This window comes from Pseudophryne corroboree, chromosome 6 (assembly GCF_028390025.1).
Source record: "Pseudophryne corroboree isolate aPseCor3 chromosome 6, aPseCor3.hap2, whole genome shotgun sequence".
Classification (NCBI taxonomy): Eukaryota; Metazoa; Chordata; class Amphibia; order Anura; family Myobatrachidae; genus Pseudophryne; species Pseudophryne corroboree.
In genome coordinates this window covers 257,035,961-257,058,961 of record NC_086449.1, presented here as the reverse complement: position 1 = coordinate 257,058,961, position 23,001 = coordinate 257,035,961, and the positions used below count along the sequence as shown (strand labels likewise).

Genomic DNA, 23,001 nt, shown 5'->3' with positions numbered 1-23,001 from the left:
CCACGAAAAAGAAATAGAGGATGAAAAGCAGATAATGGTACCAATCAACTGTACATGCAAATTAGTATTAACAAATGATAGAGAGTGAAGAATTCATCACCTGAGTGCAACAAACCTAGTAACAAAATTTGAAATGTAACAGTAAGGTTGCCAGTGCTCCCTGTTTGAGCTCAAAGAGGAATAAATTATACTTTATAAATGTTGCTGATATTGGGTCACCCAGGACCCACTAATCTAATGGTCTGGAAATGCAAGGAACATGGTATAAGGTTTTTAAATGTAACAGCAATGTTGCAAATGCTCCCTGTTTGTGCTGAAAAGGGAAAAGGATACTTAGTAAATGTTGCAGGTTCCCAGTCACAGAGGACCCGCAGATCTATGGATATAAATATCATATATCCTATCAATGAATGAATAACATTAAATTGTATCAATTGAACTGGATGAAGAATGGATAATAAATAGATATATAGTTAAATGAATAAATACATAAATGAATTGCCTGCAAAGCCAGCGGTTAAATTGACGAGTAAAGAGGTAGAACTACATCGTCGGGGTTAAATCGGTAAGTGGTATGATATTACCCGCAAGGTAGTCGAAGGAAAAATGGTCCCAGATGTAAATGATGGTCCTGGTTCTCATAGAGTGTACTGAGGTATGAAGTTCACGTTCCAGGACATGCGGCACGTTCACCAAGCAGGCTCGTTGAGATCAGGTTGTGATCAAAGGACAGTCCTGATGACGTAACTCGGCGGGGCTGGTACGGACACTGGGCAGCGAGGTGACGGCTGATTGTGATGAATGTGCGGCTCTTAGCGGTAAAGAGGATCAGCGATTAGCACACGGAAGCTGGTACGGGCACTGGGCAGCAAGGCAACGGCTGAATATGATAGATGGGTGGCATTCAACAGCAAAGGGGGACCAACGAAGCACACACGGAAGACGCGTTTCACCCGTAACACGGGCTTGATCACTTCCTGTTGCAGACTGTGTCATGGCTGGCTCTATATGAGCCGATTCTCGAATCAATTGTACCACATGACAGTCACTGCAGCTGTGGCGGAGAAGTAGGATCATTTTCAGCTGTGATCCATAAATAGCTTGCAGGCTTAGTGATTTCGTGATATATTCTATTCAATCGAACTCAGCAGACAAAAAGACGATGCCCCATCGAAGAAATATAAGAATAAAAGTAAAAACAAAAACAGTTAATACAGAGATATATACATTGATAGTTAAAAAAAGGGGGGGGGGGAGAAGGGGGAAAGAATAAAATATAGAACATGAGACTATTCAGTATCGCAGCCAAAAAGATCGAGCAGACCTATTAAGTATATATTAGGAGGGGGGGGGGGGGGGGAAGAAACGATCCTTGGTTGCTGACAATATTGAGAATTTGGGAAGGTAAAGAAAAGAGGCTCTGGGACTAAAGTACACTGAAACAGTAATGTTTATGAATGAGGGGTCTATTCAGTAAATAATCTAAAGTGTAGATGACTACGTGGTATCACACAATGGGTAATTTAAATGAACTAAAAAGGTTAGTTGATGGAATGGTTAATTAAATATGCGTAGCGTAACATAATTGGTAATATGAATGATCTGAATTGGTTAATTACTAGGAGAATATAATATATGGAGAATAAAGGGGTATAAGACTGGGACGTGATTAGTACATATACATACACATGTATATACACGCACATACCTGTATACAGACACACACCTCCATATACAAATATGACCCTTGCGTATGTGGATGAATAGATTTCCCCTTGGGTTAAGTCAGACAAAAGTTATGATCCCCATAAACTCTGGAGCCCCTCCCAAATGAAATAATAAATAATAAAAATTAATAATAAATAAAAATTAAAAAATAAATAAATAATGAAAGAAAAAAATTAAATATAAGATAATGAAAAAGGTGATGTCAATGATAGATAAAATGAACCCAGTCACTGATTATGCATGTGAGGACAATGTGACGGTGATGATTGTGGCCTATAGGGCATGTGTCATGAATTATCGTGAGGGAAAAGGGGGGGAGAAGGGGGGGGGGAAAGAGAGAGAGGGGGGGGGGGGGGAAAGAAGATGGGGCAATAGGGGAAAGAAAGGGAGGAAAAAAGGGAAAGAGGACTGGTAGGAAGTGCCGTGAATACAGGTGAGTGCAATGTATAATCCTATAGTGAGTTCCTATAATAACACTGTGGAATTGGATGACTGTGATGAAAGAGTGAAAGAGGGAGGGGGGGGGGGGTGGAGATAAGGTGATTGGTAGTAAAAAAGTGGTGAATATAAGGTCCCATTGGGGATAAGGGTTGGATCAATAATTGAACTATAATGTGTAGAGTAATTGGTGAAAGAAGAGGGGGAGATTTGGGTATGATGGAAAGGCATAATATGTGTATGTCAAAACTACATAGTTGGTGCACCAGAGTGAATATAACAGATTGGTACCATTATCTGCTTTTCATCCTCTATTTCTTTTTCGTGGACTCTCATCATTGATTCAGGGGTGACCCCTGTCTAACATTGGCAGCAGATCCATCTTTCTCTTTCTACTAAACATTTAGTGAACTCTCATCAGTGATTCCAGAGCCCTCGCTGTCATCCACAATCCTCTACTATCATACCACACTGTAAACGCCCGAAACTGTCCGATCTTGGAAGCTAATCAGTGTTGGGTTGGGTCAGTACTCAAGTGGGGGACCATTGAGGAATACCTGGTGTTGTAGAGCTCACATTGGTCCGTCACGCTCTGAGTCTAACGCTGACAGCAGATTCACACTGCTATCTTTTCCTCACCTGTTCTATTCTTTGTTTAATCAGCGAGAAAATTACCACTACAATTTGATTCGGTACGGTCATAGGGCCAACCAGCTGAGGCAGCCCTAGAATCTTCCTTAGGCGTTATATTTCATTTATTTTTCATGGCATTCCTACCAGATTTATGCAATCGGGACCAATTATGCTAATTTTAGCATTGACCTGTTACTATTTGTACAATTATTTACAACTTATCAGTTTGTGTTACTGAGGATCAACATAATTTTTGTATACATTGGATTGTTACCTTATTTGACGACTATACATCCTTTTATTCTATGATGCTAATAAAAGTTATATTTTATATTTAGATTTTTTTCCGTATTCTAATTATGTAATATCTACATTATTGTCTTATAGTAAAGAGTGCGCCCACAAAAGAGTCTCTTTTCTCTCCTCACTGTTTCCTTATAGTTCCATTTACTCTGGGTGCACCGCCAAATCATATTTGAAAACTTAGCGTTTCCTTATATCTATGAATTTTGGCTGTTTTTGATTTATTTCACCATATTCTATCCACCAGTGTGGTATTTCTCCAAATATAAATAGTCTGTTTACTGAGTCAATCTCAGTTTCCATACCTTGCACGGTGATCTATTTATACCAATCTCTCTCCTTTTTATCAAGGATCTCTTTCCTTTTCTTCTTTTTGTTGCATCAGGAGTTAATAATTCTCCAATATTTGGTGACCATCAATACTGGTTACACAAACCTATATTCGTAGCCACATCAAAGACTATGACCACATTTTCATTAAAAACAGAGCTTATACCGAAACGTAGAAATTTGGAAGACTTAGGTGATATTTTCTCTGATACCTCTCCTAATCTGGGTGCTTCAAATGATTGGAGATCTGACCTCTCCAAATTACATAAAAGCCTACAAAGAAGGGTAAGACTGACTTGGGACATTACCATGTTGGAAAATTACCATAAGACCAAAATTTACGCAAGAGGCCTACGTCCTCGAGTTTTTCCTTCTTTTCCTTTGGCCACAGAAAATTTGAAGACCGAGTGGGAATCTGTCTTATTAAAATGCTCCCATGAACTAACCCTGATCCTCATCAAACACGACAATTTAGTTCTAGATCAGGTTGAGAAAAGTATTGAAGAGCTAGGTAAAACCCTGGAAATTTGGGAGAAGGATCCTGCCTTTCAGAATTCTTTTGATAAATACAAGAAAGATCTGAACAGCTATGAGACAACTATCATAGAACGTAAAAGGAATAAATTCCTCAGGGATAAAAACGATTTCTCTCAAGAAATATCTTTCGGTGGAATTTCAATACCTCAAGAGGGAGAGGCAGACTCCCAAGGGAGAATATCAGCTCTTCCGAAGTAGAATCCTCTTATAGTGAAGATTCCTCTACAGAACTGTTGGAAATTGGAGCTCAAGCTTCCAAGCGCTACAATAGTGAGGTTCCTTTTTTAGGGAGAGGATAACATCCAAAAAACAGAAGCAAGCAAAGAGGAAGACAAGACGAGGGGGGACGAAACACAAACAGAAATCGAGACTGGGACACTCCGAGAACCTCTCATTACCCCATACGGAACACCAGGAAGCGTTAAGTACGGACAGTTTACAGATTATCAATCTGAGTACCCGAATTCCAACGGAAGACCAATTAGCAATCCTGAGCAAAGGATTATCATTTTCACCTTCTCTGCCATTCAACAGGTTCATGTGGGAAAAGGACCTGAGACTCTTTGGTCGTAAACTATTATTGAAAAAATTATTTGCCAAATCCTCCAGCACTGATCAGATAGACACATCATTAGCTGTCCTCACAGGTTCCCTGTCCATCGCATCTCATTCGCAAGAACCATCGACTTCTGCATCATCAATTATATCATTTTCTGAGGAAGAATTAACAGCAATCAGGTCGTTGGAAGAACTCTATATGGAATCCCCATCCAACACATCATCTGCGTCCAACACCAGACCAGCATGTAAAGTCAAGTCCACCTTCTTTCCCCCGGACACAAATAGTCCAGAAATAAAGATATTTTTGGATCTTGTATCGAGGGAATTTGATGAAATCCATATCAATTCAAAGAAAAGATGTCTCTCTAGAAATCTAAAATACAGAGAAAGACAGGCCCTCAAGGAAATTCAAGCCTGGAACGATATTATTATCAAGCCCTCAGACAAAGGGGGCAATATCGTGTTATGGCCCACTGAAATGTATGAAGAGGAAGCACGGAGACAGCTGCAGGATTCTTCCTGTTATATAAAATTGCCATTGAACCCGACAGCTAAATTTCATAAACAGTACATGCACATAGTGGAGAAAGCATTGGCCATCGGAACCATCACTCAGCAGGAAGCTAATGACCTTACAGTTATCAATCCTAAAGTTCCCACATTCTACCTCCTACCTAAGGTGCATAAAAATATAAAAAAAAACCCTGGGAGACCCATTGTCTCTGGTAAAGGGGGACTCCTAGAGATACCCAGTAAGTTCCTAGACCTACACCTTAGGGAACATGTTTTGACATTACCGTCTTACTTGCAGGATACATCGGATCTTTTAAGAAAATTGCATGATGTCTGCCTGGATGATAATTGTATCCTGGTGACCCTGGATGTGGAAGCTCTGTACAGCAGTATTTCCCACCATCAAGGAATTCAAGCAACGAAATTCTTCCTCGACATGAAAGGGCAAAATTAATTCAATGATTTCTTGTGCGAAATGTTAAGCTTTGTACTTAATAAAAATTACTTCACATTTGGAGACCAATTCTTTCAGCAAGTCCGAGGGACAGCCATGGGAGCAGCGTGTGCGCCCACCTACGCTAACTTATTCCTCGGCTGGTGGGAACAAACTATAGTGTTCTGTGAGGATAACCATGAGTACACACAGCACATACAAATTTGGCTTAGGTACATATTGACGATATTCTGCTAATCTGGGATAGTAATGAACAGCTCCTGTTAGACTTTATTAATCGCCTGAACAATAATGATCTCAACATCTTCTTGACTCATACAATAAGTAAGAACCAAGTACCGTTTCTGGACCTGAAGATCTACAAGGCAGACAATGGTACATTGGCCACGGAACTATATCGAAAGGACACGGCTACTAACAGTATCTTATATCAAACAAGCTCGCATTTTCCACCAACCATTGTGTCACAACTGAGGGCCTGAGCTGACGGGAGGCAGCCTCAGTTGTAGGGGCTGAGATGTAACGGAACCTGGGAGGTTGTATCAGACCCCTATACATGTAAGTAACATGTAGAATAACTGCCCGAAGGCGTGACCACGACAACCAGGATAAAAGTCAATGATGTTTATTATGACAAACTCCGTAACACAGCAGCAGTAAAAGAAAACATAAAAGTCAACAGAGGATAAATACAATTCCTGGGTACTACAGGGTGGCAAGGGCCACAGGCACTGGTAGAGTGAGACAGTTCTTATAATCTTCTAGTTGGAAAGTCCTTACCAGGCCTGACTGTAGCAATGGAGAGAACCCAGGATCGTACCAGCTGATGTTCCAGGAAAGGCTGGGCTGCTGAAGGTAAAACGGCTGCTGTGGATACTGGCTGGAACCAGACTGTTGTTGGTACGGAGTGGATACTGGCTGGAACCAGTTAAATAATAAACGAACTTGAGAGCGATGAAATAATAATGAAGTTTGGAGTTTGAGAGCGGTGAAATAATAATACCGGTGGAGAGTGGTAAACTGCAGAAAAGGACACCGGCCCTTTAAGAGAAGCTATACACTGCTGGAAGCTGGGCTGGAAGCAGGTGATTGTTTGAGAGCGGTGAAATAATAATACCGGTGGAGAGTGGTAAACTGCAGAAAAGGACACCGGCCCTTTAAGAGAAGCTATACACTGCTGGAAGCTGGGCTGGAAGCAGGTGATTGTTTGAGAGCGGTGAAATAATAATACCGGTGGAGAGTGGTAAACTGCAGAAAGGACACCGGCCCTTTAAGAGAAGCTGTACACTGCTGGAAGCTGGGCTGGAAGCAAGTGATTGTTGTAGCTGGAAACAGGTGAGTCCAGAATGGATCGGAGAGTCAGGCTACACCGCAGATGGAATGCTGGTGCGGGTCTCTATAGCAGAAGTCTGGAGACAGGAGCTGGAACCTGGAAGACAACCACAGGAGAGAGACAAACTGGAACTAGGTTAGACAACCAAAGCACTGACGCCTTCCTTGCTCAGGCACAGCATACTTATACCTGCAGCAAGGAAGGGGTTGGCTAGGCAATTAATGCAAATCAACAATACAGACAGCAGATTGGTGGAAATAATCAGATGACAAAATCCAAGATGGCTGCGCCCATGCAGACACTTGGAGGGAAGTTTGGTTTGTAATCCATGTGAGAATTGAAACAGTAATGGCGACGCTGGCCACAGGAGACGCCAGACTGACAAGCGCACATTTAACCACGCGGGCACAGCGGAGGCCGCGGCTGATGAAATCACCACTCTGACATTCTGCATGTGGAAACTCAGGAACAGCGGGATCCGGTCCTGGAACGCTGAGCCAGCCTTAGGAGGCATCTGAAGGGTAAGTAATGGCGTCCAGATACCCGGATCGTGACAGCACCCCCCCCCCTTTAGGAGTGGCCCCAGGACACTTCTTAGGCTTTAAAGGAAACTTTGCGTGGAAATTTCGGACCAAGGCAGGAGCATGGACGTCTGAGGCATTGGTCCAAGAGCGTTCTTCAGGACCATAGCCCTTCCAGTCAATGAGGTATTGTAACTGACCGTAACGGAAACGTGAGTCTAAAATCTTGGCCACCTCGTACTCGACTCACCGTTGAGTCTGAACTTTGGGAGCTGGAGGAAGTGCGGAATGAAACCGATTCAGGATCAGCGGTTTCAACAAAGAAACATGAAATGTCCTGGGTATTTTCAAGAAGGATGGTAACTGTAACCTGTAGGCAACAGGATTGATGACTTGTTCAATCTTGAAGGGTCCGATGTAGCGAGGTGCAAATTTCATGCTGGGAACTCTCAACCTCAAATTCTTCGTGGACAGCCACACACGATCACCCACCTTGAGAGCAGGAACCGCTCTACGCTTCCTATCGGCAAACTTCTTTTACCTGAATGAGGCTTTAAGCAGGGCTGCGCGGACGTTCCTCCAGTTATTTGAAAACTGACGCAAGGTGACATCCACTGCTGGAACAGAAGTTGCGGGAAGCGGTTGGAATTCTGGGACTTTAGGGTGGAATCCATAATTAATGAAGAATGGTGTAGAAGAAGATGAGGAATGGTATTGATTGTTGTGGCTGAACTCGGCCCAAGGAAGGAGTTGAACCCAGTCATCTTGAGAGGAAGACACATATATACGGAGGAAGGCCTCCAAGTCCTGATTCACCCTCTCGGTTTGACCATTGGTCTGAGGATGGTAAGCCGTGGAAAACTTTAACTTGACTTGGAGGGCTTGACACAAACTTCGCCAAAATTTGGCTACAAATTGTACTCTACGATCCGAGATGATCTCTTCAGGAAGACCGTGAAGTCGGAAGATCTCTTGTATAAACACTTGAGCCAACTTGGAAGCTGACGGAAGACCGGTGAGAGGGATGAAATGTGCCATCTTGGTGAACCGGTCAACTACCACCCAGATGGTATTAAACTTGTTGCAGATAGGTAGATCGGAAACAAAGTCCATCGACAAATGGGTCCAAGGTCGACGGGGAACAGATAATGGAACCAGTTGCCCCGCAGGCGACTGGCGGGAGACTTTGTGTTGGGCACACTTTGGGCAGGAAGCAATAAATTCCATAACGTCCTTCTTCAGAGTTGGCCACCAGTAGGACCTAGAAATAAATTCAAGGGTTTTCTGAATGCCTGTATGTCCAGCAAAACGGGAAGCATGGGCCCAATGCATGAGCTTCTTCCTTAGAACTGGCTTAACAAAACTTTTCCCTGGTGGAGGCGTAGAGTCCATCCCTACCGTGGAGAATGCCAACGGATTAATAATAGGATGCTTGTCTGCAGACTCGGACTCATTTTCTTGCTCCCATGAGCGGGAAAGGGCATCGGCCTTACGATTCTGAGAACCCGGACAGAACTGGAGTTTAAAGTCAAACCTAGAGAAGAAAAGTGCCCATCTGGCCTGACGAGGATTCAGACATTGTGCGCCTTTGAGATATAAAAGATTTTTGTGGTCGGTAAGTATGGTGATTGAGTGGGAAGCTCCCTCCAACAGGTATCTCCATTCCTCCAGAGCGAGCTTGATGGCTAGCAACTCCTGATCGCCAATGGCATAGTTGCGCTCAGCTGGGGAGAACTTCCGGGAGAAGAAACTGCAAGGATGTAGATGTCCATCTTTGGCCCTCTGGGATAACACTGCTCCTACTCCAACGGAGGAGGCATCTACCTCTAAGATAAAAGGAGAGTCGGTGTCAGGCTGTTTCAGAACTGGTGCAGAGATGAACCGTTGCTTCAGAAGGTGAAAGGCCTGTGTAGCTTCCTCGGACCACTTGGACGGATTAGCACCTTTCTTAGTTAATGCAGTGATAGGCGCCACAATGGTGGAAAAGTCTCGTATAAATTTTCTATAATAATTGGCGAACCCTAAGAACCTCTTTGAGGCTTAAGGGTATAGGCCAATTCTGGATTGCTTGGAGTTTCTCAGGATCCATCTCTAGTCCGGAACCAGACACAATGTAACCTAGAAACGGAATGGTTTTAACTTCAAACACACACTTCTCCAATTTACAATAGAGGTGATTGACACGGAGATGGGAAAGAACCTCTTTTACCCAGAAACGATGATCTTCGAGATTATTAGCAAAGATGAGGATGTCGTCTAGATAAACCACGACATGGCGGTACAAGATGTCCCTGAAAATCTCATTCACGAAGTGCTGGAAGACTGCTGGAGCGTTGCTCAATCCGAAGGGCATGACGAGGTACTCATAATGTCCGTCACGGGTGTTAAAGGCGGTCTTCCACTCGTCACCCTCACGGATTCGGATGAGATTGTAGGCACCCCTCAAGTCCAGCTTTGTGAAAATAGTTGCACCACTAACTCTATCAAAGAGCTCGGTAATCAGGGGTAAAGGGTATCGGTTCTTGACGGTAATGTCGTTCAGACCTCTGTAGTCGATGCACGGACGCAGACCACCGTCTTTCTTCTTAACGAAGAAGAAGCCTGCGCCGGCTGGAGAAGAAGATGGTCGGATGAAACCCTTCGCCAGGTTCTCTTTGATGTACTCTTCCATGGAGTGTGTCTCAGGCAGAGACAACGGATAAGTTCGGCCTCGCGGTGGAACCTTCCCTGGAATGAGGTCGATTGGGCAGTCCCATTCTCTATGAGGAGGAAGGATATCAGCAGAGGCTTTACTGAACACGTCCGTGAAGTCTTGATATGGAGGAGGCGGAACATCAGATGACCTGGGGAAGGAAGAACAAACAGGAAGAACTTTGGCTAAACAAGTCTCAGCACAGGAGGGACCCCATGCCAGTATTTGCGTAGTCGTCCAGTCAATTGATGGGTTGTGGAGACGGAGCCATGGAAGGCCTAAAACCACTGGATGTGTGGCTCTTGGAATCACTAAAAAAGAAATATACTCAGAATGAAGAACTCCCACTCTCAGACGAACTGGAAGAGTCCTTAAGGAAATGACTGCGTCAAAAATCTTGCTGCCATCCACGGCAGTCAAAGAGATGGACGAGGACAGTCTCTCGGTGGGTAGGGACCACCGTTTAACATAAGCTTCGGTTATGAAATTCCCAGCTGCTCCGGAATCAAGGAGGGCAATGACGTTCCTGTAACGTTGAGCAATTTGGAGCGACACTGGGAGGTTACAGTCATGAGGAGATGGAGAGGAGATCATTACTCCTAGCCGGCCCTCTCCTTGGCGAGCTAGGATCTGGAGTTTCCCGGACGTTTGGGACAGGCATTGATAGTGTGCGACGGAGCTGCACAGTAGAGACAGAGAGACTCAGAGAGACGTCTTCGGCGCTCAGCGGGAGATAGACGGGAATGACTAATTTGCATAGGCTCATCCTTGGATGGAGATGGTTGACGAGGAGGAGGAGCAGAAGATTTAGGAGTAGATGATCTTCCTCGCTCGGTTGCTCTCTCTCTGAAACGTAGATCAACCTTCGTGCAAAGAGAAATTAGCTCATCCAACTTAGAGGGCAAGTCTCTGGTAGCTAACTCATCCTTGATGCGTTCTGATAAGCCATGCCAGAATGCAGCATACAGGGCCTCGTCGTTCCATGCCAGTTCGGACGCCAGGATTTTAAACTGTATAAGATACTGTCCCACAGTACGTGTTCCCTGGCGTAAACGGAGAATCTCAGATGAAGCAGTTGTTATCCGGCCTGGCTCGTCGAAGATGCGCCTGAATGTAGCTACAAAGTCAGTATAGGAGGATAGCAGGGGATCAGACTTCTCCCATAAAGGTGATGCCCAGTCAAGGGCTGAGCCACTGAGAAGGGAGATGATATAGGCAATTTTGGTACGGTCACTGAAGAAATTGCCAGGTAGAAGCTCAAAGTGGATTTCACATTGATTGAGAAATCCCCTGCAGAACCTTGGAGATCCATCAAATTTTGCTGGCGTTGGAAGATGAAGATGTGGACTGGAAATGGGTAAGGTGGGTGGGGTTACAGCTGGTGTTACTGTAGTGGACGCACCGGACGTGCCAGGTCCACGGAGGGTCGTTTGAATCCCATCCAGCCGTGTAGAGAGATCCTGGAGACAGCGGATGATGTGGCCCTGTGCAGCCTCCTGATGTTCAAGTCGGGCTGCCAGTTCTTGCATCGGCCTGGCCGCTTGATCCTGCTCTCCGGCTGGATTCATTAGGTCAGTGCTTACTGTCACAACTGAGGGCCTGAGCTGACGGGAGGCAGCCTCAGTTGTAGGGGCTGAGATGTAACGGAACCTGGGAGGTTGTATCAGACCCCTAGACATGTAAGTAACATGTAGAATAACTGCCCAAAGGCGTGACCACGACAACCAGGATAAAAGTCAATGATGTTTATTATGACAAACTCCGTAACACAGCAGCAGTAAAAGGAAACATAAAAGTCAACAGAGGATAAATACAATTCATGGGTACTACAGGGTGGCAAGGGCCACAGGCACTGGTAGAGTGAGACAGTTCTTATAATCTTCTAGTTGGAAAGTCCTTACCAGGCCTGACTGTAGCAATGGAGAGAACCCAGGATCGTACCAGCTGATGTTCCAGGAAAGGCTGGGCTGCTGAAGGTAAAACGGCTGCTGTGGATACTGGCTGGAACCAGACTGTTGTTGGTACGGAGTGGATACTGGCTGGAACCAGTTATATAATAAACGAACTTGAGAGCGATGAAATAATGAAGTTTGGAGTTTGAGAGCGGTGAAATAATAATACCGGTGGAGAGTGGTAAACTGCAGAAAAGGACACCGGCCCTTTAAGAGAAGCTATACACTGCTGGAAGCTGGGCTGGAAGCAGGTGATTGTTTGAGAGCGGTGAAATAATAATACCGGTGGAGAGTGGTAAACTGCAGAAAGGACACCGGCCCTTTAAGAGAAGCTGTACACTGCTGGAAGCTGGGCTGGAAGCAAGTGATTGTTGTAGCTGGAAACAGGTGAGTCCAGAATGGATCGGAGAGTCAGGCTACACCGCAGATGGAATGCTGGTGCGGGTCTCTATAGCAGAAGTCTGGAGACAGGAGCTGGAACCTGGAAGACAACCACAGGAGAGAGACAAACTGGAACTAGGTTAGACAACCAAAGCACTGACGCCTTCCTTGCTCAGGCACAGCATACTTATACCTGCAGCAAGGATGGGGTTGGCTAGGCAATTAATGCAAATCAACAATACAGACAGCAGATTGGTGGAAATAATCAGATGACAAAATCCAAGATGGCTGCGCCCATGCAGACACTTGGAGGGAAGTTTGGTTTGTAATCCATGTGAGAATTGAAACAGTAACGGCGACGCCGGCCACAGGAGACAGGAGACGCCAGACTGACAAGCGCACATTTAACCACGCGGGCACAGCGGAGGCCGCGGCTGATGAAATCACCACTCTGACATTCTGCATGTGGAAACTCAGGAACAGCGGGATCCGGTCCTGGAACGCTGAGCCAGCCTTAGGAGGCATCTGAAGGGTAAGTAATGGCGTCCAGATACCCGGATCGTGACACATTGAAAATATCCCGAAGGGTGAATTTCTTAGATTAAGACGCAACTGCACAGAAAACAGTGTGTATAAACAAAAAAGCAGTGAACTCTCAACACGGTTATAAGCCTGTGGGTACAGCAAACATTCCCTTAAGAGAGCCCAAAAATCGGTTCTCAAAATTAATAGGGATACACTGATTTTTCAGGAGAAGACCAGGGCCAAATGTGAAGATTCCAATATCCGATTTGTGGGCACTTTTTACCCTGAATGACGTCAAGTCAAAAAGGCGATTCAGAAACATCTCCCAGTCTTACATCTTGATGCAGATCTATCATCCCTTCTAGATACCACCCCTCAGATAAGCTGGAGAAGGTCAAGAAATATCAAAGATATGCTCGTTCGGAGTCACTATATTCGAAAACCCACAAAATCTGGATCCATAATAGGATCTTTCCCTTGTGGCCAATGTAGAGCTTGTCCTCAGATCCAGATAACAGACCTAGTCAAAGACAAATGGGGACGAGACATCCCCCTACGACATTTTTTCAATTGCGACACGCAAGGTCTAGTTTACTGTCTGATCTGCAGCTGTAATCTACGATATGTTGGCATGACAACAAGGAAATTTAAAACCAGAATCCTTGAGCACATGGGTACAATTCGGAATGTCACATCGGATTTAGCGAAAGGGAAGAAATTAACATCTGTTGCAAGACACTTCCATGCTCACCACCAGGATTCCCCACATGAGCTACGTGCATTTGGGCTTGAGAAATTGCACCTTGGTATACGTGGAGGTGATCTAAGCAAGGAGCTCATTAAGAAAGAGAGCGAGTGGACATTTAAGCTGGGAGGTTTAAAACCAATGGGTCTCAATGAATATATCAACTACAGTGTCTTCTTGTAAAATCATCCAACACATCTATTACAGTGTCTTCCAGTAAACCATGCACAATTAATAGTCAGTCCTTCTTTGTTCCCAAATTTTTCCCCATTTCTTCCCCTTCCCTTTCCCCCCCCCCTCCCCCTCCCTCCCTTCCCCACCTTCCCACCCCATATGTTATATTCACTCTGGTGCACCAACTATGTAGTTTTGACATACACATATTATGCCTTTCCATCATACCCAAATCTCCCCCTCTTCTTTCACCAATTACTCTACACATTATGGTTCAATTATTGATCCAACCCTTATCCCCAATGGGACCTTATATTCACCACTTTTTTACTACCAATCACCTTATCTCCACCCCTTTCCCCCCCCCCCCCCCCTCCCTCCCTCATCACAGTCATCCAATTCCACAGTGTTATTATAGGAACTCACTATAGGATTATACATTGCACTCACCTGTATTCACGGCACTTCCTACCAGTCCTCTTTCCCTTTTTTCCTCCCTTTCTTTCCCCTATTCCCCCCTCTTCTCCCCCCCCCCTCTCTCCCCCCCCCCTTCTCCCCCCCTTTTCCCTCACGATAATTCATGACACATGCCCTATAGGCCACAATCATCACCGTCACATTGTCCTCACATGCATAATCAGTGACTGGGTTCATTTTATCTATCATTGACATCACCTTTTTCATTATCTTATATTTAATTTTTTTCTTTCATTATTTATTTATTTTTTAATTTTTATTTATTATTAATTTTTATTATTTATTATTTCATTTGGGAGGGGCTCCAGAGTTTATGGGGATCATAACTTTTGTCTAGATTTCCCCTTGGGTTAAGTCATTCATCCACATACGCAAGGGTCATATTTGTATATGGAGGTGTGTGTCTTTATACAGGTATGTGCGTGTATATACATGTGTATGTATATGTACTAATCACTTCCCAGTCTTATACCCCTTTATTCTCCATATGTTATATTCTCCTAGTAATTAACCAATTCAGATCATTCATATTACCAATTATGTTATGCTACGCATATTTAATTAACCATTACATCAACTAACCTATTTAGTTCATTTAAATTACCCATTTTGTGATACCACGTAGTCATCTACACTTTAGATTATTTACTGAATAGACCCCTCATCAGAGCCGGCCCTAGGCATAGGCAAACTAGGCAATTGCCTAGGGCATCTTGTATGCCTAAGGGCACAAGCAGCTTCTGCTGATTAAAATTATATGCAGCATGCCTATATTCTATGTGTAGCATTTTGTATGCAGATACAGCCACAGTCACACACAGTATATAGGCATGCCGTATATCATTTTAATCAGCAGAATTTGCTTGTGCATCCTAGCCACATAGCAATGCACATAAGATGTATTTTCATGAAAAAAATAGACACCCAACGTTAGCAGAGCTGCCAGTTGACTCACGCCAGGAACTATATGTGTCATTATGTGTATAAGGGCATTAATAATGTGTAACATGTGTAAGGGGCACTATGTGTGTCATTATGTGTATAAGGGCACTAATAATGTGTGGCATCTGTGTAAGGGACATTATGTGTGTCATTATGTGTATAAGGGCATTAACAATGTGCGGCATATGTGTAAGGGAAATTATGTGTATAAGAGCATTAATAAGAGTTGGCATAATGTGTAATAAGGACATTAATATGTGTCATATGTGTAAGGGGTATTACTGTGTGGTATTATGTGTATAAATGCATTACCAATGTGTGGCATTATGTGTATAAGGTGCTCTACTGTGTGGCATAATGTATAGAAAGGGCACTACTGTGTGGTCTAATGTGAATAAAGAGCAAAATGGTGTGGTGTAATGTGCATAAGGAGCAATATGGTGTGATGTAATGAGACTAAAGAACAATATGGTGTGGTGTAATGTGAATAAGGAGCAATTCAGTATGATGTTATGTGAATAAGGGGCACTACTGTGAGGCGTAACGTATATAAGGTAAAGTGGTACTACTGTGTGATGTAACGTGAATTAGGAACACTATTGCATTATAAATTGTGAATAAAGTTGCACTACTGTGAGGCATAATTTGAATTGGGGGTACTATTGTGTGGCCATGCCCCTTGCCAGCAAAAACACATACCTTTTTGGGCTGTGCGCCGAATGAGCACACTGTTCTTATTTAAATTACAGGGGGTAGGAAAACAAAAAAAAGGACTCCTATGGGTGGGAGGTGATGGTGCTGGGAAAGGGGTGCAGGGTCAGAGGCGGAACTAGCGGTGGTGCTAGGGGGCACCAGCCAAAATCTTGCCTAGGGCATCATATTGGAAAGGGCCGGCTCTGCCCCTCATTCATAAACATTACTGTTTCAGTGTACTTTAGTCCCAGAGCCTCTTTTCTTTACCTTCCCAAATTCTCAATATTGTCAGCAACCAAGGATCGTTTCTACCCCCCCCCCCCCCTAATATATACTTAATAGTTCCGCTCGGTCTTTTTGGCTGCCATACTGAATAGTCTCCTGGTCTATATTTTATTCTTTCCCCCTCCTCCCCTCCCTTTTTTTAACTATCAATGTATATATCACTGTATTAACTGTTTTTGTTTTTACTTTTATTCTTATAGTTCTTCGATGGGGCATCGTCTTTTTGTCTGCTGAGTTCGATTGAATGGAATATATCACGCAATCAATAAGCCTGCAAGCTATTTATGGATCACAGCTGAAAATGATCCTACTTATCCGCCACAGCTGCAGTGACTGTCATGTGGTACAATTGATTCGAGAATCGGCTCATAAAGAGCCAGCCATGACACAGTCTGCAACAGGAAGTGATCAAGCTCGTGTTCCGGGTGAAACGCGTCTTCCGTGTGTGCTTCCTTGGTCCCCCTTTGCTGTTGAATGCTGCCCATCTATCATATTCAGCCGTCGCCTCGCTGCCCAGTGTCCGTTCCAGCCCCACCGAGTTACGTCATCAGGACTGTCCTTTGATCACAACCCGATCTCAACGAGCCTGCTTGGTGAACGTGCCGCATGTCCTGGAACGTGAACTTCATACCTCAGTACACTCTATGAGAACCAGGACCATCATTTACATCAGGGACCATTTTGCCTTCGACTACCTTGTGGGTAATATCATACCAGTTACCGATTTAACCCCGACGATGTAGTTCTACCTCATTACTCGTCAATTTAACCGCTGGCTTTGCAGGCAATTCATTTATGTATTTATTCATTTAACTATATATCTATTTATTATCCATTCTTCATCCAGTTCAATTGATACAATTTAATGTTATTCATTCATTGATAGGATATATGATATTTATATCCATAGATCTGCGGGTCCTCTGTGACTGGGAACCTGCAACATTTACTAAGTATCCTTTTCCCTTTTCAGCACAAACAGGGAGCATTTGCAACATTGCTGTTACATTTAAAAACCTTATACCATGTTCCTTGCATTTCCAGACCATTAGATTAGTGGGTCCTGGGTGACCCAATATCAGCAACATTTATAAAGTATAATTTATTCCTCTTTGAGCTCAAACAGGGAGCACTGGCAACCTTACTGTTACATTTCAAATTTTGTTACTAGGTTTGTTGCACTCAGGTGATGAATTCTTCACTCTCTATCATTTGTTAATACTAATTTGCATGTACAGTTGATTGGTACCATTATCTGCTTTTCATCCTCTATTTCTTTTTCGTGGACTCTCACCATTGATTCAGGGGTGACCCCTGTCTAACATTGGCAGCAGATCCATCTTTCTCTTTCTACTAAACATTTAGTGAACTCTCATCAGTGATTCCAGAGCCCTCGCTGTCATCCGCAATCCTCTACTATCATACCACACTGTAAACGCCCGAAACCGTCCGATCTTGGAAGCTAATCAGTGTCGGGCTGGGTCAGTACTCAAGTGGGTGACCACTGAGGAACACCCGGTGTTGTAGAGCTCACATTGGTCCGTCACGCTCTGAGTCTAACGCTGACAGCAGATTCACACTGCTATCTTTTCCTCACCTGTTCTATTCTTTGTTTAATCAGCGAGAAAATTACCACTACAATTTGATTCGGTACGGTCATAGGGCCAACCAGCTGAGGCAGCCCTAGAATCTTCCTTAGGCGTTATATTTCATTTATTTTTCATGGCATTCCTACCAGATTTATGCAATCGGGACCAATTATGCTAATTTTAGCATTGACCTGTTACTATTTGTACAATTATTTACATATTATCAGTTTGTGTTACTGAGGATCAACATCATTTTTGTATACATTGGATTGTTACCTTATTTGACGACTATACATCCTTTTATTCTATGATGCTAATAAAAGTTATATTTTATATTTAGATTTTTTTCCGTATTCTAATTATGTAATATCTACATTATTGTCTTATAGTAAAGAGTGCGCCCACAAAAGAGTCTCTTTTCTCTCCTCACTGTTTGCAGAAAGGTATTGTGTAAGCACAAGTAGCACCAAGATCTTATACTATACGTACAGAGCATGGAACGGAAGTAAGAAGAAATCGGGTGGATTTAAGATCTCAACCTAACCATAATGAAGACAACATGACTGAAGAATACCCTTCATCTGACATGTATGATGATCCTTATAATGGTGAACAAACCACGATTCTAGAAAGGTCCAACATGGTAGATGAAACACAGACTGTGTATGAAAGACCCAAAAGGGAAATACACAGACCTGAGAGACTCATTGAAACGTGTTAGATGATGTTCTTAATATGATGTTGTTAATTGTTGCATTGAAGCATACAGGGCTTATCTTTAAAGAAAAGAGGATGTGATGTTAGTGTATTAGAATGCTTAATATTTGTAGACACTCCCTTACTAATCTGTGTATGCCTGAATCTTCAGTGATGGTCCCTGGGACCAGGGGGATGCTGGGAAGTGGGTGGTCCAGTGTGCAGTGTGTCTGGAGTTGGTGATGGAATAAACAGCACAGCAGTGAACTCACATGTCTCTGTGTCCTGATGACTGAATTTACAAACATATGAACAAAACACCTCTCATCCGGCGGTTATGCAGACAGCTTCCTTCAGCAAGGGTCCTGGGTAGGCACCGGCGGTCTCTTTCTCTCTCCGTGATCCTCTCCCGACAGCTTCAAATCTCCACCCGAGTCCAGGTAAGCGGTCCTCTGTCTCCCTTCTCCCCGGGTAGCAGCTCCTTCTTCACCCCGCAGGGCTGGATACCAGGCTCCGGCCGAACTCTCCCTCTTCTCCAGGCTGCAGACAGACCCCTTCCCGCGCTGTTGAGCCCTAGATAAAGGGCTTCAGGTCCCAATGCCACCCCCGTTCTTCAGGATGACTGGCTCCCGGGACCCAGCAACAGCCCACCCAAGGGATTTTCTCCCCTGCAACCCCAGGGGGCCAATCAATGTGGGGCCAGTTGCTGAGTGAGGGGGTTAAAAATAGCATACTGTGGCGCCAAACCTCTCCCTGACCAAAGTTGCCAGGGACCTAATACACAGCCAATGTTATCATATGGGCTATGTGATTTTAACCATTAATAAGGGGCTATTTTAGCCAAAGAGGACCCTTTGTTGTAAAAAAAAAAAAACAACTACCTACAGATATGGGGTATTACCTTTGTATAGACCAAGGGCCCCTTACCGTACGTTATCCAGACTGACCTTTATATAGACCAGCTTCTATATGGACACAGGCTGCTAGGAACTGCTGTAGATGCACCCCTTGGTAAATGTAGTTCTTGCAGATAGCTTTGCAGATGTGATCATCAACACACAGAGGTTGAAACAAATAGGAAACTTGTGGTACATTGAAAGCTAGAGAGGATACTTATACAGGGTTTAAGCAAGAGTAATGTTTTATAAAACAAGGGTATACACAAGTGTTAAAGTGAGGAGGAATGAAATGGAACTGAGTTTCACCAACTGTAATTGTAGGGGGGACTAGTTCCACCTCCTCCATTGCCCTGCACAGTAATTCCAACAGAAAAACCTGCTCCATCACCAACCAATGCAGGCAGCTCTACTGTTACTGATAAGCAGCTGCCAGCTGCCCTTTCCTCAGGTTCTAGTAGCTCCATGGTCCTCCTCCATCTGCAGCCGCCCCTCCTGGTACTCACACACGCTGTGTCTGTTGGACAGCATTCCTCAGGTCCCAGAAGCTTCCTTTTTCTTGCACGGCATATGTGATATCATGCTGCCACCACTGCTGAAGTGAAGAAGAGCCATGAAGAGGAGCAGGCTCTGTGTATCTTGAAGACAATATGAGAGGGGACTGGAGGGACAAGAGAGGTGGGGAAGCTGCTGGAGGGATACAGGGCATGGAGCTGCTGGAGTGCCAGAGGCAGAGATGTGTATAAGGGGCACTAGTTTGGGCATTATGTGTATAAGTGGCACTACTGTGGTCATTATGTGTAAGGGGCAGTACAACTTCAGGCATTATGTGTAAGGGGTACTACTACTGTGGGAATTGTGTATAAGGGGCACTACTGTGGACATTGTATATAAGGGGCACTACTGTGTGGCATAAAATATATAAAGGGTACCATTGTGTTGCGCAACATGAATAAAGGGCATTACTGAGTGACATAACCATAATAAGGGTCATTACTATGTGGATTAATATGAACCAGGGGCACTACATGCAGTGTAATGTGAGTAAGATTGTGCTACTGTATGGTATAATTTGAATTGGGGGTACTATTGTGTGACCACGCTGCTTCTTTGTGAGATCACTGTCCCTTTAAAAAGTATGGGAAGTAGGACACTAATTTATAGTTTGCAGGTTGGTGCCAAAAACACTAGCACTGGCCTTCGCTCCTCTTTATGTGAGGAAGGGAGGGTAGATGAGTTCCACCACTTCTCCAGGACCCCTTTAAGCCGTGGGTATACAAGAGACATGGGGGTAAGTGATGGTCGCAGAAATAATGCAGGGGATAAATAGAAGCATTATGAGACATAGAATAGGTGCAAGGTGCAAATATGCATGGGGTAAACAGAAACAACTGGTAAGAGACATGGAATAAACACAAGACAGACAAGGGGGACAGCCAATGGACCAAACATGATAAGGGAAAACAATGGAGGCACAGAGAAGGTTGCAGTCAGTAGAGCATTGAGAAAGAAAAGATAACATGGCAGAAAATTATTTGTTTATATTTATTCATATGTGTTTTTAAGGGGCCCATTCATCTTTGGGGGCTGGATTGCCCCTGATGATTACATTTTCAACTCACAGAGTTGTGGTGTTAAATACTTATCACCAGAGAAATTCAGTTACTGGGACAGTGATCAGTAACATTGCTACAGAGGTAGCAATGGCACTTACCAACCTCATTGCCAGCTTCTGTGCATGTGTGACCAGAGGAGGTGGCGGAGGGATCTTTGGCAACCCCGGCCTACTTCCCATAGAAAGAGCTCTGAGAACCAGCGCCATCTTAACATTTTTACGTTTTTGGAGTATGCTGAATATTAGGTGGTCTTATTGGGCCCCTAATATTAAATGGGCATTACATGAAACATGCAGAAATGAGTATGTCTGTATGTGTAATGTAAGGAAACGGACATTTTAATGATGATGCATCAGCCCCTGTATATATTGTAATACATTACCACTATGGGGGTTATACAATAGATTCCAAACACTAGCCTTCTAACTGTCACTTACAATTCAGCGCCAGACAAGCACAACTCCACCACTTCCTCATGAACATAACTTTCAGCACATGCTTAATGCAATATGCTATAGATTCCTTATTCTACCAGCACAAAAATTCCTAATGGTTACTTCTCACACATAAATGTCACAGCTGTGAATGCATAGCTCATACCTGGAGTCCCTTACTGTCATGCTGGATACAGGGTCATTTTTCCATGGATTGTTTCACTTCTGAGCTCACTCCAGTGACACATGGTACTGGTAATCTCCCCAGCACCTGTGCTGGGTGCCCAGCAATGGCTGCCCTCTCACGGATGCAGAAAACTTGTACTGTATCTTATTAAACTTGGTTCTGCAAGTGAGCTCACTAAGCAGGCAGAGATCCGCATAGGCTCGAAGCCACATAAACACCCTGATTTTTTCTGACATGTGTTGAGGATAGGCAGGGCTAGCCTTAGTGATTGACAGTTGTGGTCAGGTGACCGATGGGTGCCTATTAGGGATATGTAGGAGGAGTATACACAGGGGTACATAGTCCTGGGATTTGGCAGCCATCTTCCTCTTGCCAGTTTTCTTGGATGTGGTAAGAATATACTGTCATCAATTGGCAATTTATCCTCCTCCTATATATACTACTCCTACTACTACTCCCCCTCCTAATACTAGCGCTCCTACTACTCATTATCCTCCTACTATACGTGCGCAAGTTGTACCAGCTTTGTCATCAGGTTTTCAGCCCGGCACTATGCCCCATCCCAAGAGAGCTGCGCCCCCTACCCGCCGCCTGGTGGAGGCCGCCCGTCCGCTCACAGCGGCCGGATATCGCCGGCCGCGTGTGCGCGTGGTTCCCCCCTCCGCTTCGCCGCCCGCCGGAGACAGTGTCCTGCTCTCCTCGGGCGGCGGTGTCTCTCCCGCGACGGCCGCTCTAGGAGCCCGGCGCAGCGGTAGAGCCGCGCGCCGGGGCTCCGGCCTCCATGGGCAGTCGGTTTCTCCTCCCCACGGCCTCAGTTGGCGGGTCAGGTGACCCATCGGGCGGGTCCCGCGATGCCGCACAAGGGAATGGGCTGACGGGGCTATCACCAGCCAGCTCCCCTGCGGGTGCCTGGCTGGTGCAGGACATAGTGTCCCTGCCATCTATGGCAGGGACAGTTCGGGGGGCGGGGCCTACATTTGCGCAGTCGCAAACCACGTTTCCACCCGCGGTTCCCATGGTTTCCAATGCCGTGGGGGGCAGTGGGTTGTCGGGCGTCGGCGGGCTGGCATCTGGGAGTTACCTGGGGGCGCTCCCGGTATCCCAGATCCTGCTGCCGCCCGTGAGTGGCCTGTGGCCCAGTGAGGTGACGCCATCTGCTTGCCAGCTCATGGTACAGCAGATGGGGTCAGGACACAGTTCCGTGGCCACTTCATGTGCGTACCGAGGCGGCACATATCAAGCTACGCCCGCGGGTTTCCTACCGGCGGCTTCGGTGTCGGTGGCCTGGTCTGGGGCACTGCAACTCCCGGTCATGACTTCCGGGGCGGCTCCCGATTTCCGAGGGGGTCGGGCCCCCTTTTCGTCC

At 44.8% G+C, this 23,001-nt stretch overlaps 2 pseudogenes; both read left to right on the top strand.

Moving 5' to 3' along the window:
* Positions 1-2,619: 2,619 nt before the first annotated feature.
* LOC134937682 (5S ribosomal RNA) lies at positions 2,620-2,738 on the top strand (annotated as a pseudogene).
* Positions 2,739-17,628: 14,890 nt separating this feature from the next.
* LOC134936986 (5S ribosomal RNA) lies at positions 17,629-17,747 on the top strand (annotated as a pseudogene).
* Positions 17,748-23,001: the final 5,254 nt, after the last annotated feature.